The sequence below is a fragment of the Chelonia mydas genome, chromosome 1 (genome assembly GCF_015237465.2).
Source record: "Chelonia mydas isolate rCheMyd1 chromosome 1, rCheMyd1.pri.v2, whole genome shotgun sequence".
Taxonomy (NCBI): domain Eukaryota; kingdom Metazoa; phylum Chordata; order Testudines; family Cheloniidae; genus Chelonia; species Chelonia mydas.
In genome coordinates, this window is record NC_057849.1 from 228,207,448 (window position 1) to 228,220,951 (window position 13,504).

At 43.1% G+C, this 13,504-nt stretch overlaps 1 protein-coding gene across 1 annotated transcript in view; it reads right to left on the reverse strand.

Moving 5' to 3' along the window:
- STK38L (serine/threonine kinase 38 like) overlaps positions 1-8,909 on the reverse strand; it is a 57,862-nt gene extending 48,953 nt beyond the window's left edge. The window contains exon 1 of the mRNA XM_037915233.2: positions 8,763-8,909. The gene's annotated coding sequence lies outside the window, so the exon portion shown is untranslated. The remainder of the gene's footprint in view (positions 1-8,762) is intronic.
- Positions 8,910-13,504: the final 4,595 nt, after the last annotated feature.

Here is a 13,504-nt window from a genome sequence, read left to right on the forward strand (position 1 = left end):
TGCATAATTAGCTGTAATTAGAGCTGACTGTAAAGTAGTCAGTAGGTGCTACAAAAAGCTTTAATTTTTTTTAAAGAATTTGTGGAAAATTTTTCAACTTCATTGATTTGTCAATAAAAAAAGACCTCCTGAAAAATCAAAAACATTCAATTCTTTTCCTCTGTCTTTTTTCAGTAACAAAAGGGAAATAAGAGAAAGGGGGGAATGGGGAGAAAAACAGGAGAAGCCAAGATCCTATTTCCTGCACCTCTGAAAACAATTTTAAAAAATCCTGACTATTTTGTGGGGTGAGGTGGGGGAGGTTCCTCTCTCCACCCCAGTCAAAAAACTGCAAAAGGTTTCATTTTTAAGAACAGTTGTCATTTTAAAAAGTTTTAAACAAAAAAGAAATCAGATGTTTCAACTACAATGCTTTTTTTTTTTTTTTTTGGCATCAAACATTTCTATTAAGGCACATGTTCTGTCTTTTTAAATCCTTGCTCTCCTACCAGCATAATGTAGAAGAGATATCGTCCAGGTTTAAAGTTTATATAAAGAAAAAAGAGACGGGGGGGTGGGGGGGGGGCTGGAGATGCTGCAGCTGGTGGCTCCTACCCTGCACCGGGCTCAGCTGCTAATCCCAGCTGGGGGAGGGGGAGGAGAACAACAGGACTTCCTCTTCCCCTGCAAGGAGTAGTCGGGGCCAGGTCAGACCCACCCTCAGAAAACTCCCTGGTTGCAGGAAGCTCCGCACCCCCCACCCTTTCCTGCACCCATTGCTATTCAGTCACAAGGGAGGGGATCACTTTACGAGGAGATGCTCCCCAAGCCACCCACCTCCCCTGCATCCAGACCGCCCCATACCCAGAGCCCTCCCCAGAGCCCCCTGCACCTGAACCCCCACTCCACCAAGCCACACCCCCTATATACGGCGCCTCCTGCACCCAGACCCCCCTCCGAACCCCTCCCCACTGCATCCAGACCCTATGCCCAGTCCACCCCCTGCTGAACCCCCTGCACTCACCCCCCCCAACAAATCCTACCCCCCCACACACACCTGGACCACACTGATGAGCGCCCCGAATACAGACCCCCACCCCACTGAACTCTAATCAGCTGCATATGTACCTCCCTCACCAAGCCCCACTCCCCCAACACCCAGACACCCCCCACTGAACTCCCCACACCCAGACCCGCCTCTGCTGAGCCCTAGCCACCTTCACCTGGATTCCCCTGCACCGAGAACCCCCCAAATAGCCCCTTTGCATCCAGATCCCCCCTGACCCAGACTGCCCCACACAGAGACTTCTCATCCCACACCTGGATCCCCCCCCCCACTCTAAGCCCCTCCACACTTGGATCTTGCCAGGCTGAGCCTACTTGTCCCCTACCTGGATTGGGGGTCAGGGCTGGGCATGTCCGAGAGATTCCGCCTCCCTTGCTTACTGATTTGGTGCACCTGGCATGGAGGGGCAGAGTCCCGGGGTACTTCTGGAGCAGGCCTGGCCATTGTGCTGTGCCAAGGTTGGGTGCAGCCTTATTGCCGAGTCTGTTCGGGGGGGAGGAGGGCGGCTCCAGGATGATCTCCCATCTCTGTGCAGCCAGTGGCCTGAGCTCCCCACTGCCACGTTTAAGCCCCCACATTTATTTATTGACAAATAACATTTGCAGAATTTTAAAATATTGTGCGCAGAATTCTTTTTTCCACAGAATTTTTAATTATTTGGCGCAGAATTCCCACAGGAGTATTAACTTAATGATAGTTGTAATATTGCAGTTCAGATGGAGAATACAAGAAATGGGTTATATTTAACTGCAATACTGTCCATTTCTTCTAAGCAGTGACCACTCTAATGTCAGAACTACTGTAAATTCATGTTTTACTTCTTCCTATCAAGGTCTCCCTAACTTTTCATTATTAATTCAAATATATTTGCAGTAGTGTCCACTAGGAACTGTACAGACACATCAGGATGGTCTCCGTCCAAGGAGATCACAAATTTTATTAATCTTAGTATCACTATTTTACTTCAAGTTTGCCCAATTACTATTCTTAATTATCCAGAATATAATAATCTACAAAGAAACTGCTGGTGGTGTTTTGAACTGTTTGTAATGGGGGAAGACACATGTTGGGTTGTTTTCCAAACTACCCTGTAACTGAGAAACTGTCTCACAACATCCAAACTTTCTATACAGCCATATCTGTTGAGTTGACATGCTCACATAGGAAGTGTTGCAGAAATTCATATTACTATTCTTATATTCTAAAGGAAGTCTCCTTTCCCATCAGCTGAAGCACCTGAATATTTTCTGAGGGAGCAGAGGGAGAATACCACACAAAATTAATGGTATACAGCAGACCTTCATTAAGCCAAATACTTTATAACAAGTTTGCATAGAAAATTAGTCTATCCCATTGCTCAAGAAAGATTTGAGAGCAGAAGTCTTAGTGAGATCACATACTATTAAGACTAACTGATCATTGTACAAATAAGGAATTTACAATGGTTCTTCATTGCTGGGAGGCAACCATGCCTAATGGTTAGAACATAAAAGACCACAAGACTTTACCTTAAATGACACTTAAAACGAGTTCTAAACGACAACTGTTTGCTTTTTATATATATATATACACACACACCTGAATGTATGAGAGATTCCCTCCCTTCCCACAGCACACATTTTAAAGCAGGCTTGCTCTGGCTTTTTTTTATAAAGATGTAGTAGAAACCAAGAGCCATACTGTGAAGAATTTCAAGTGGTGAAAGGAACAAATTATTTTAAATAGCAAAGGCGAAGCTTAATTTAGCAAGTTTCTTTAGACACAAGAAAACTTTCGATTTACAGAAGTGAAATACAACAGGTCAGTCATGAGGAACGCTGTGCCAGCTGTTCAATCAGAATGTTTTACCACCACAGCTGGGCAACCAAGACAGTGCAAAGAAAACCTAGTGATAAAAGTGTATGTGCAGGATGTTGCAAAAGGGTGACGCTAGTGATGAAAATTCCTTCTTCCTTCCCCTGTTAACTTCTCTTAACAGTGTGAACGCAGCTAAACACATACTGCTTTCTAGGACATGTAGCTGCTGTAAGTCCTGAGATAAAAAACACCAGCCCTAGGAAATAATTCATTCAGAGTGTATTTGCTACACAAACATCTGCAAACTAAGAGTCACAACTGCACTAAATAGTAACTTGGGTTAACAGTTGGCCATTACGTCTTAGTAACAGCAAACTCTTTCATTGGTGTCCGATTGCTCGGTATCCAGTAGAAAAGCTCATTTTCATCTTTTAAAAATCCCTGACTTTTCAGTGAAAGTTTCCTGTGCTGCATAAATTACATTTTCAGCACAGAACTACCACTCACACACAGACTTTGTTCTGACTCTTCTGCAACTATGGCTGGTAAAAATGTTCGTACATTATACTAAATCACCACCTTTTGATTGTGTTCGCTTATTCTCCACTCCTGCTTTGCCAAAGCTCTAAGTAACACCAAGCACAAGTTGCAGAGCCTAGCAGTGCATCATGCTGGCCTTTAACCTCAAGAAATGGTGTCCGCCTCCAAATGCACCATTGGTTTGATTTTATCCAAAGAGCTATGAATGAAAGCAGTCTATGTTACTACCACACTACATGCTAAAACTAATTACGTTTTTAGGTGGAACAGACAATTTTTTCACTATTAGACTGATGTTTGGCTCAAGTTGCAGTAACGCCCTGATCACGCTCCAGTGAGCGGAACAGGCTGGGACTAGGTTTCACAACTGTTCATGTTTAAGAAAACATTACTTTGTGAGGTGGGCCTCTTTCTCCCACCCCAATCATATACATCTCAAGAGGGAGGTTTCGACTTGGGATCCACCACTTCTACCTGGCTAGTGTGGCTGGGGCATTTCCTCCTTCCAATACCCTCCCGTCTTGCCTTGGCGAGAGAGTCTAGTGGGTAGAATTCTGAAATCTGATGGTTCCTCCTGTCTTCTCTCCTTTGGGGGAAAGTTCAGTGCTGGTTGCGCGATTCCCTTTTAAGGAATGTCCCTGGTTGACTCAGGCAAGAACCAGACTTGCTAGGAGTCAATAGGCACACTTGTGCCTTCCCCTGACATCATCTCCAAGCGCCTAAATGCCATACATGGCAACCAGGGCAGGTGGAGTCCCAGAGTCACCCTGGGAAAATTATAGGGGAGCTGTGTGGCCAGGTAAGCTGTATGTGGCCAGCCTGTGGAAAGCCCATCTCTCCTGTAACCTTTCTGCAGGCTCAGATATGCAGAAGTAACTGTGGTAATAAGGGGGCCCTTTCACAGCAGTGTAGGCACTTGCCCACCACAGGGCGGTGTGGTAAGGCTGAGTGAGTTAGTGATGGTAATGTGCTTCGAGGATGAAAGTGCGAGGTAGCAGTAGTATTATAGTAGTGTTACCTGGTGATTGACTCAGACCGTTAGCAACAACATTAAGTTCAGCTCCATTAATTTTCTAAAAATCAGATGTTAATTCAGACGCAGAGCTGCCAGATAACACGAACTAAAGAGTGAAACCTGCGGGAAAGATCAGCCTCATTAAGCAATCCTTCAAAATCACAGGGCTCAATTACCTCCATGAATTGCATCAGCAGAACCCAAGCTTTGCACTCCTGGCAGCAGAAAGTCCACTCAGATGTAACAGCAAAGGCTTCCATCTGTAACCCCTTCTCCTCTGGTAGGGGCCCAGAATTAGCTCACATAGTTCCTAAATTGGCTGGGTGTCTACCAGCGATTCAGCACATCTCCTGGACAGCTGCCATCTGCTGGGTTACTACAGAATCCCAGATGGAATTTAAAGCCTGAGCATCCCATTGGGTGAAACGTCTTCCCTCACCCTCTGTTGCAGCTGCCTCTAAAGGGGATGTGCTGCAATTTGCAATTATGGGAGTGAATCTGGCCCATTTAAGTACACTTCTCCTCCACCTTTGTTAGCAGGCCTTCTTCTTTAAGCAACTGATATTTGCTGGTCCCTTGAATTCTCACTTAAAGCAGTTTCACTGTAATCATTTGAAACATGGAGTTCAACATTTTTTTAAAAAATCTATTTTTTTCTATAATAGCTTATTTATTAGATTTGAAACTCTGTGGTTTGAATTTACAAGGAGGATATATTTCCCCACAAATTAAGCAGTATCTGTATTAGCTTAAGCATCATTCCACTGCAAAGGCTCAGAAAAAGTTGTCAAGCAAACATTTTATTGTCTGACCACATCTCTCTAATGGGCAGTTTCAGATATTTTAAAACAAGGTTTGATATGGCACGATAGGAAATGATCCAAGTTCATGCATAAAATACAACATTAAATACCACAGTCACTAATTTTAATGCTTCCTGAATTGATCAAAATATTCGTAAGGGGTACACTAACAGCTCAGTTTATTTCTCTGTCCTTTGTTTTTCTGTTATTCTTGAAGAAAAGTGTTCTTTTGGAGAGAAGTGTGCAGGTGCAGGAGCACTGGGACTGCCAAAAGTTACTCTTTCAAGCTACAGAGACATCATATTTGCCACATCAGATCAAAGCATCTAATCTTAAGCAATATCCAGAATTCAGTGCTTCAATGGAAGACAAACACCCCTCTCCTCAAATATACACCTTGTCAAGTGTACAGCGCTATATACTGCAGTAGGAACTGATTCTTCCCAGAACTTCAACTGATGCCCTGAACCATGAGATTTGATTACGGTCACTGTTATTTTAAGTTGCATAGCTAAGATGGTTACTGATGATGATGCAGTTATCCAGCCCTTTTAAAAATCCTGCCACAGTGCATCTTAAAGAATTAAACTTCAGTTATTTGTTATTTACCAACTCCATATTTTTATACTACTGTAACACAATTACTTTTGATGGCAGGTTTTTCTAAATGTAGCTGTACATTAAATGAGTAAGGAATGAGAGACGATTAAGTGATTTTGTGTACAATAATAGTATGTTTGATTACGTCAACTATCATTACCCTACGATACACAAAGCCTCTTCTGGGAGAATAAAACCGAACAATTTACCATATCATTACAGCTTACTCTTTATGTTGATGAATACTGTATTTAAAGTAGTAATTATTTTTATCATCATTTACAGGCTTATCAGACATCTGTCATCATACAATTTCAGAAGTTTATCAACCAGCTTCACATTTAAATAATCTCCCTAAATTTGAGAGGGAATAAAGCATGGTCATTAACAAAATAAATATGGACAGAATAAAAAGTTAGGGACAATTTAAAAAAAAAAAACAACCAATCAAATGGGCCCAATCCACCTTGCTGGATAAAACCCATTGGGTTAGACGGTTCATACCCAACTCATGTGTGTGAGAAGTCACACCCTTGCAGTTCACCATTAACTCCAATGGGCACAGGATCAGACCCTCAGTGATCATCAGTGTAAGGGTAGCACAAGGCCTAAGATGGATGATGTTATCAAGGTCCAGACTGCATACCCTGCTTAGATCACACTATCCCTATTGTATACTTAAACACAGGGGCATGATCCAAAAGTATTCAAAGTCAATAGGAGTTTTCCCATTGACCTCCGTTTTCTTTGGAACAGGCCTCAAAGTGAGAAATATGAGAATACCTATGTGCCATAAATATTTGCTTCCCATATCAACTAAATTCACATTAACTACTTTTCCTTGAAATAAAAATGTCATTGAAGGTTTGCTTTTAGGGATTTTTGTTTTTAAATTTAACAAGTAATAATATTTAAAATGAACCCACATATAAAACACAAAACACAAGATAAAACTATATCCATTATATATGCTACAATAACATGTTTCTCAGGGTTAAATATTTTGGCCAACATTCACCACTAAGAAAGATAATGAAATGTAAAATGTTTAAGTATTTCAGTTACTGCTCTAAATAAAAACAAAACGGATACTGTTTCACCTATTGTACTTCTGGGGTGGAGAGGATGAAATAGTTTAAGATTTCTGCCTGTTCTGAGGCACATGTCATAGAGTATGCACAGCAAAACATAGAGATGTTTTTAGTGTTATATACACTCCCAAACAAGATTTATCCACAGCCTGGGAATTTGCAAAACTGCAGTCAACATTGAAACAGGGTATTTAAAACAAAAGACAAACAAACAAACCAACCACATCAATACTTTACAAACAAGATGACCCACTCATTAGTAAGGAACAAATGAAGAAAATAATCAAAGCTCAATACATCTCACCAACAATCTGAGAATGAAGAAATTGTATCTCTGGTGAAAGAAAGACAGACAGACAGACCTAAATAGTAATACACCCAGAGGCTAAACCTGTTTAAAGACTTATTTATTCCCATTCGAGATTTTATCACAGAGATATCGGCATGTAATGCCAATGGAAAGTGACTTTTGGTGTGTATCTGAAACATACTGTTCTAACCCAAAGGTTGATTTGTTTTGGGTTTTTTTAAAACATCAGATGTACAGCATATCCAAGACTCTCCTACTCCTGTCTGCATTTTCACTTTTATCCCAATCACTGCCACTGTAGTTCAGTTAAAAATATAAACCAAGCAAAAGGCTGAGCTGGCAAGCTACGGGCCTGATCCAAAACCCACTGAAGTCCACAGAAATGTTCCCACTGACTTCAGTGGGTTTTGGATCAGGCCCTATGAGCCAGGTTTTCCTTTTTCGAACGGTGTATACGTGTAGAGATTAAACTGGCACATATTTAAAACAGGACAGAACATTCCTAAACCAGACTGTGTAATCGACTGCCTCCACACCCCACAGGATCTCATACCTGCCAGACACACCTGAGCCTATTTATTGACTTTTACTGTTTATAGTACTTTATCTAGTCACAGATCTGACTGCGTTCATCTCCCATCCCAAAGAAGTCATACCTGCAAAACTACTGTACAGATTTGGGTTCATCTCTCACTATTGCTCACTCCAAAGAGCCTGCCCAGTGATAGGCACCCATGAAACACAGATCTTCCCCGTCTCCTAAAGTCTAAGAGACACACCTTCAGCCTTTTGGGGAGCATATCTCAACCATCTGGATGAATTTGAAAGGCAGGTTTTTAAAGCCTTTCACACCGATGAAAAAGGGGGTTCTGCTGTGTATGTGAGTCACACTCATTTAAAAACTGCACCTCAGTTGCAGCCCTGGGGTCTCTACCTAGTCCAGGCTTTGAAGCTGCGGGGGGGGTGGGGGGTGGGGAAGAGAACGTGAAGAATAAACCGGCCAAGTTAGAAATTGAAAACGTGACATGGGAGAACCCCTTATTGGGAATTGTAACCATCTCTCACTCTCCCCCTGGTGGTGATGAATTTTGAGGTGGCAGATTTGGTAAGAGATTTGAAATCTCCCTTGCCACCTTTGTAGAAATCTCAGCTTATTCAATTTATCCCTCACTCACAACACAGCCTGATACACACACACACACAGTGTCCAAGGGGGAGAAAGGAGCCGAGCCAGGCCATTGTCCTTATCTCTCGGAACAAGTACGGATTCCTCTGTTACTCTCTCCCTTCCTTAGCGTCTCTCTCCAGCAGCCCCACACAGCTAATACTACCCTCCCTGAGCCTGAAGGGCTATGGCTGCGATTGCTGCCTCACGGCGGTGGGGAAGATGGGGGGGGGGGGAGATCCCCAGTTGCCAATGACAGGATCTCTCTCTCTCTCTGCACCAAAGACAGAGGCTCCTTCCCCGCCTCCCACCCGCAGCAGCAGCAGCAGCAGCAGCAGAGACAGTCGGCGGACGGGCACAGCTCTGGCCGCAGCCGGGGCTGGCCGCAGCACTCACCTCCCTGCGCCGGGCTGCCGGCTCCTGCGTCCGCCCGCTGCCGGCTGCAGCCTCGCTCTGCGCGATCACTTCCCCCGCCTGGGCCGCTCGTGCGAGCAGGGGGAGGGCGGCAGCGGCAGCGGCAGGAGGGACCTAATCGGAGGGCTGTTTACTAGCCCGCTCTCGCGAGAGCTCAGGGCCCCAGCCGGGAGGGGAGCGATGGGCTGCGGAGGGGGGGGCTGTGACAGCTCCTTGCAGGCTGGAGGCTCCCGTGTGCCCCCCGCGCCCCTCCGCATGCAGCGGGGCCAGCTGCTGCCCGCCTGCAAGGCGCTCCTCCGTGCCACCGCCCCGGCCCCGCGCCTGGCAGCGGGGGCCGGCTACAGAGTGCCCCCAGCGCTCGGCCACGCAGTGCCCGCAGGACAGTGCCCGGGGGCGGGTCGCGGGTCTCCGGTCGGACAAACCAGCGCCCCGCGCCAGCCGCTCTGAAAGTCACCGTGCGCCGGCCAGCGCCTCCCTGGGGTCACTCAGCCTGGCGCTCCGTTGCCCTCCACGGGGCCACGCCGGTTTACACGCGCTGAGCAGCGTCCCCCACCCCCCACTTCTTTTAAACTCACCCCCCCCCCCACAGCCTTGTAGTAGCTGCTCTTCTCCATGGGGCAGTGAGGGGGGCGTCACGGGCTGGCAAAGGTAGAAAGATCTCAACCTTGGGAGGGAGGTGTCAATAGTGGGGTTCTTTAATTAATATTATGCACACATTACACAACTGTACATTTTTTTAGTGGACCAAATTGTGTGGGGGCGTACAAGCCCTTTAAGTTCATTGGGGTCCTGTACACATTAGTGCTCATGGATGAGGATGTATTCAAGTGCCCCATTGAAAGTGTCAGCTGTGTTCGTTTATTTTTATCTCATTGTTATTAATGTAGCAAGAGCAATGTGCTAGGCATACTACAAGATATTTTTCCTGCCCTATAGATTCTACAGTTCAAGCTGTTGTGCATGGACAGAGCCATGTATTCAATCATCAGGCGGTCTCTGCCTGGACACAGGGTCCATCTGTGTGAATCGACATTCAGAAATGTTGTCTTTGGTCCATCTGACATGACAAAAGCCTAAAAAAAAAATCACTGCATTTTGATCTTGATATGTTTCTGGAGAGGAGTGGAAATGGAGAAGCTGCGCTTTCTGATTTTCAACAGAGAATGACACCACTCTATCTAGTTGTGGTAGATGAGTAGATATGAAATTTCAGAATTAGCAAGGGAGAAAAATGCTCTCTCTTCAAAAATAAGCAAATACAAAATAGAAGGCTGGTAGATCTGGAGTAGCAGTACTTTCCCAGAGCAGTCCGCTGGGGGCAAAAGTCTTTTTACATCTCTACAAAGGATGGATGACAAGAAACAGGAGAGAATAGAAAACACTCCTTTTAGAAAAAAAAAAAATAGTGGATATGGCTATCTATTGTGATCAACTTCCTCTGCTTGTCTGGAAGTTTGGATTTCACTCCCTTGTTCTTTAGCTGCTAAACCCCTTTAATGTCATCACCTAAACAAAGTTGGGGTTAGCATAAAAGATGAGCACCAGCTGAGACAATGAAAGTTGAAGGAATATTCACAGCATGATGTTACAGTTCCTGACTTGCTGCTACTGTTGTTCCATTGGGTCCTGCCAGCACAGCAGATGGCAAACACTGAACAGTTGTTTTACCAGTGGAAAATTACTGAGTTTTAGGAGGAGGGTGGTGAGGCCTTTTTTAATTAGGAGGAGGGGAAAAAAAAAAACTTAAAAAAGCTACTAGTCCCTTGCATCACATGTCCATACTCACAAAAGTGAGTAACGTCTAAGTGGTCCCTTTCTCATTTTAGAAAAGCAAAAGTGATGCACTATTTGTTACTTAAAATACATAATGAACAAGCTTTGATGAATTTTAGTTCTCATTAAAAAAGAAAGGTATTTTAAACAAACTTCTGAATCCAACATCAGCCTGACTTAGACAAAGAAATTACTTTTTTCAATTTTCCTACTTTTACCAGCCTTTCAAAACAGTTATGTTAGACAATTTTCCATTGCACTCTGGCATGCTTTGTTTTTACTTTGGAATTTCACATTTGCATAAGTGCACCCCTAGAAGTCCTAGGACCTGATCTTGCACTGGGATTGATTCAACTCCAATTAACTTAAATGGGACTTCTAACACAAGTAAAATTAAGCATGTGGGTATTTGCAGGATCCAAGCCATACAACAAGCAAGAAAAAGTATGTTAAAACTCACAAATGCACCACAATGAACCATATAGGAGTCTGTCCTGCAAAATCTTAATGACAGTAGGTCCTACTCACATAAATAGTGTGCAAATTTACAAAGGAGCATATGTGGTTATGCCTCATACCCAGTGTCTCACAATTGAATGTTAATACATATCTTGGGCCTGTTCTTGCAAACTCTTAAGAAAATGGATAAGTTTACTCACATGAGTAGTCCCAATAACTTTGACATTACTACTCACGTGAGTAAATTTATTCATGCAACTGTTTGCAGGATCACTCCCCTTATTTAGCCAAATAAACCACAAGCTTTTAGGAAGATGTACTTCTTGTCCCACCTTCTGATCTGAACCTGAATATATTATTTAATGTATATCTTTAGATTATCACCTTTAAAATATATTGTATATTTTTGTTATCATTCTATTTCTCTAGATGCCTTTAGCAGACACTTGGAAGACAGTCCAACTGAGATCAGCAAGTAACCCACAACAAAAATTGTATTATAAATGCACAGTTCTGACCTCTTATGTCCCACAGTTTGTACTTTCCTGAGAGCACAAAATTTTTTTGTTATATTAATTAAATATAGATACAAGAAAACCATTCTTGTTCATATACACATAGCCTAGGGAACAAAATTAAATCACTCATCTAAACAAAATATCGAGGAAATTACTTTAGTCACCTTTCAAAGTGTCACCGCATATCCTGTCCTGGATGTCTTAGCAATTCACAACAAACCTTCTAAAAAATATAATAAAATAAGATCAATGTTTTGCCAGTTTTAGAAGCAATCCAAAAATGACATTTTTCCTTTGTAAGTGGAGGGAAATGCCTCATTAGATGATTGCTGACTTGGCTTCCACTTCTGCAATAGGATTCAAAGGAACATGACATTGTTGTTCCTGGCACAGGTACATCACATTCCTCATGCTGGAGTTTAAGATGTGACAAATGTGTTTCTTTTTATAAGTGATTACAACTTTTATATACTGAAGTTTACTTAAACATCTTCTCTTAGAATATTATTCTTCCTGAGTTCTCTTTGGATAAGATCCTTTTTGATGATCTATTTAGTGCATGATCTTGTCCTTAAACTAAGATACATATGGATTATGGTACAGAACATGTTACAAAAACAACTACATTATTGTAATGTAATCTTAAGAAGCTCACAGTTCCTCAGGAAGTACAGTCAGCATGTGTCTCTTAAAATACTGGAGTTCGGGGAAGAGAGACTTGATTTGAACTCTCAAGTGGACATTGGTGGAATGATGAAAATCTGTATTCAGAAAGAATTTCTTTAATAAAAAAACCAACATTCTTTAGATAAGAAATATTATTTGTAATGAATACCGTTATTCTTTCAGGGCTCTATGCAGCACTGCCCCTATTCACATGTCCGCACTTGTTGCCTCTTTCTTCACCTCTGCCAACTTCTCCTTCCTTAGCACACTCTACATCTTATGAGCTCCATGTTCTTTCCACGTCACCCTCTGCACATGGAACAGCATCCATAAACTGCAAGGAACCTCACTCTTTCCCTTACAAAAAAAAAAAAAAAAAAATCAGTGCTTTTAGCTTGCCTTCCACCTGCAGCCATCTACATGACTTCATGCTCCCAAAATAAAATAAACTTAAAAAAGGGAACAAGATCTATGCAAAGAGTAAATAAACCAAATGATGCAACTTTCTGTTATATCCTGTTCCCTGCTCCTCTAATATGTCTATTTTAGTTCCGGAAACCCTTACTCACATGAGTTATCCCACTGAAGACAGTGGCCCCTATGTTGTTGCATGAAAGGGGGTCTCCACAGCACCACATCTCCCACTCCAAAACCTACAAGAGCCTCTCCCAAAGGTCCATGAGCCACTTGAAGGAGGAATGGAGATGAGGCTGGCCAGTGGGGAAGAGTATCCATGGCCAAGGAGAGAATATACATTATCCTGCTCCTGGGGCCATGGAAAATTAGTCAAAAAAAGATAATACAGCCTCAGGCTGTGACACCTTTACTGAGGAGACTTACCACTTCCCCACACACAGAGATATCCCAGAGACAGCTGGGATGGCTTCAATGGAGCTGCGCTGCAAGGGAGCTGGTGTGAGGAGACTAGAATTAGTGCCAATGGATGGGTCATCCATGCAGAGAGCCCTAGCCTGCCATGAATCCCAGGGAGCCGACAGTTCTAGGGGCAGGCCCATGTCCATTTCCATAATGAAACAGACAACACAACTATGTGGGGGGGGGGATCACTGCAGGGGCTATTTCCTGCACTGGGTGGATTCATCCTAATGCAGCAGTGCCAACCCCAAGAGTTCAAACATCATGAGTCAGAATCCCCATTAAAAAAAAATAAATAAAAAATAAAAAGAGTAGAAGAAGAAATCATGGTTTCTGGTCAGTGGGGATCGATGTAAGTTATGCAATGTCAGCTACGTGAATAACGTATTTAGTTATTTTTTAAACTTAGTTTAGTTTTTAAACTTCCGCTGC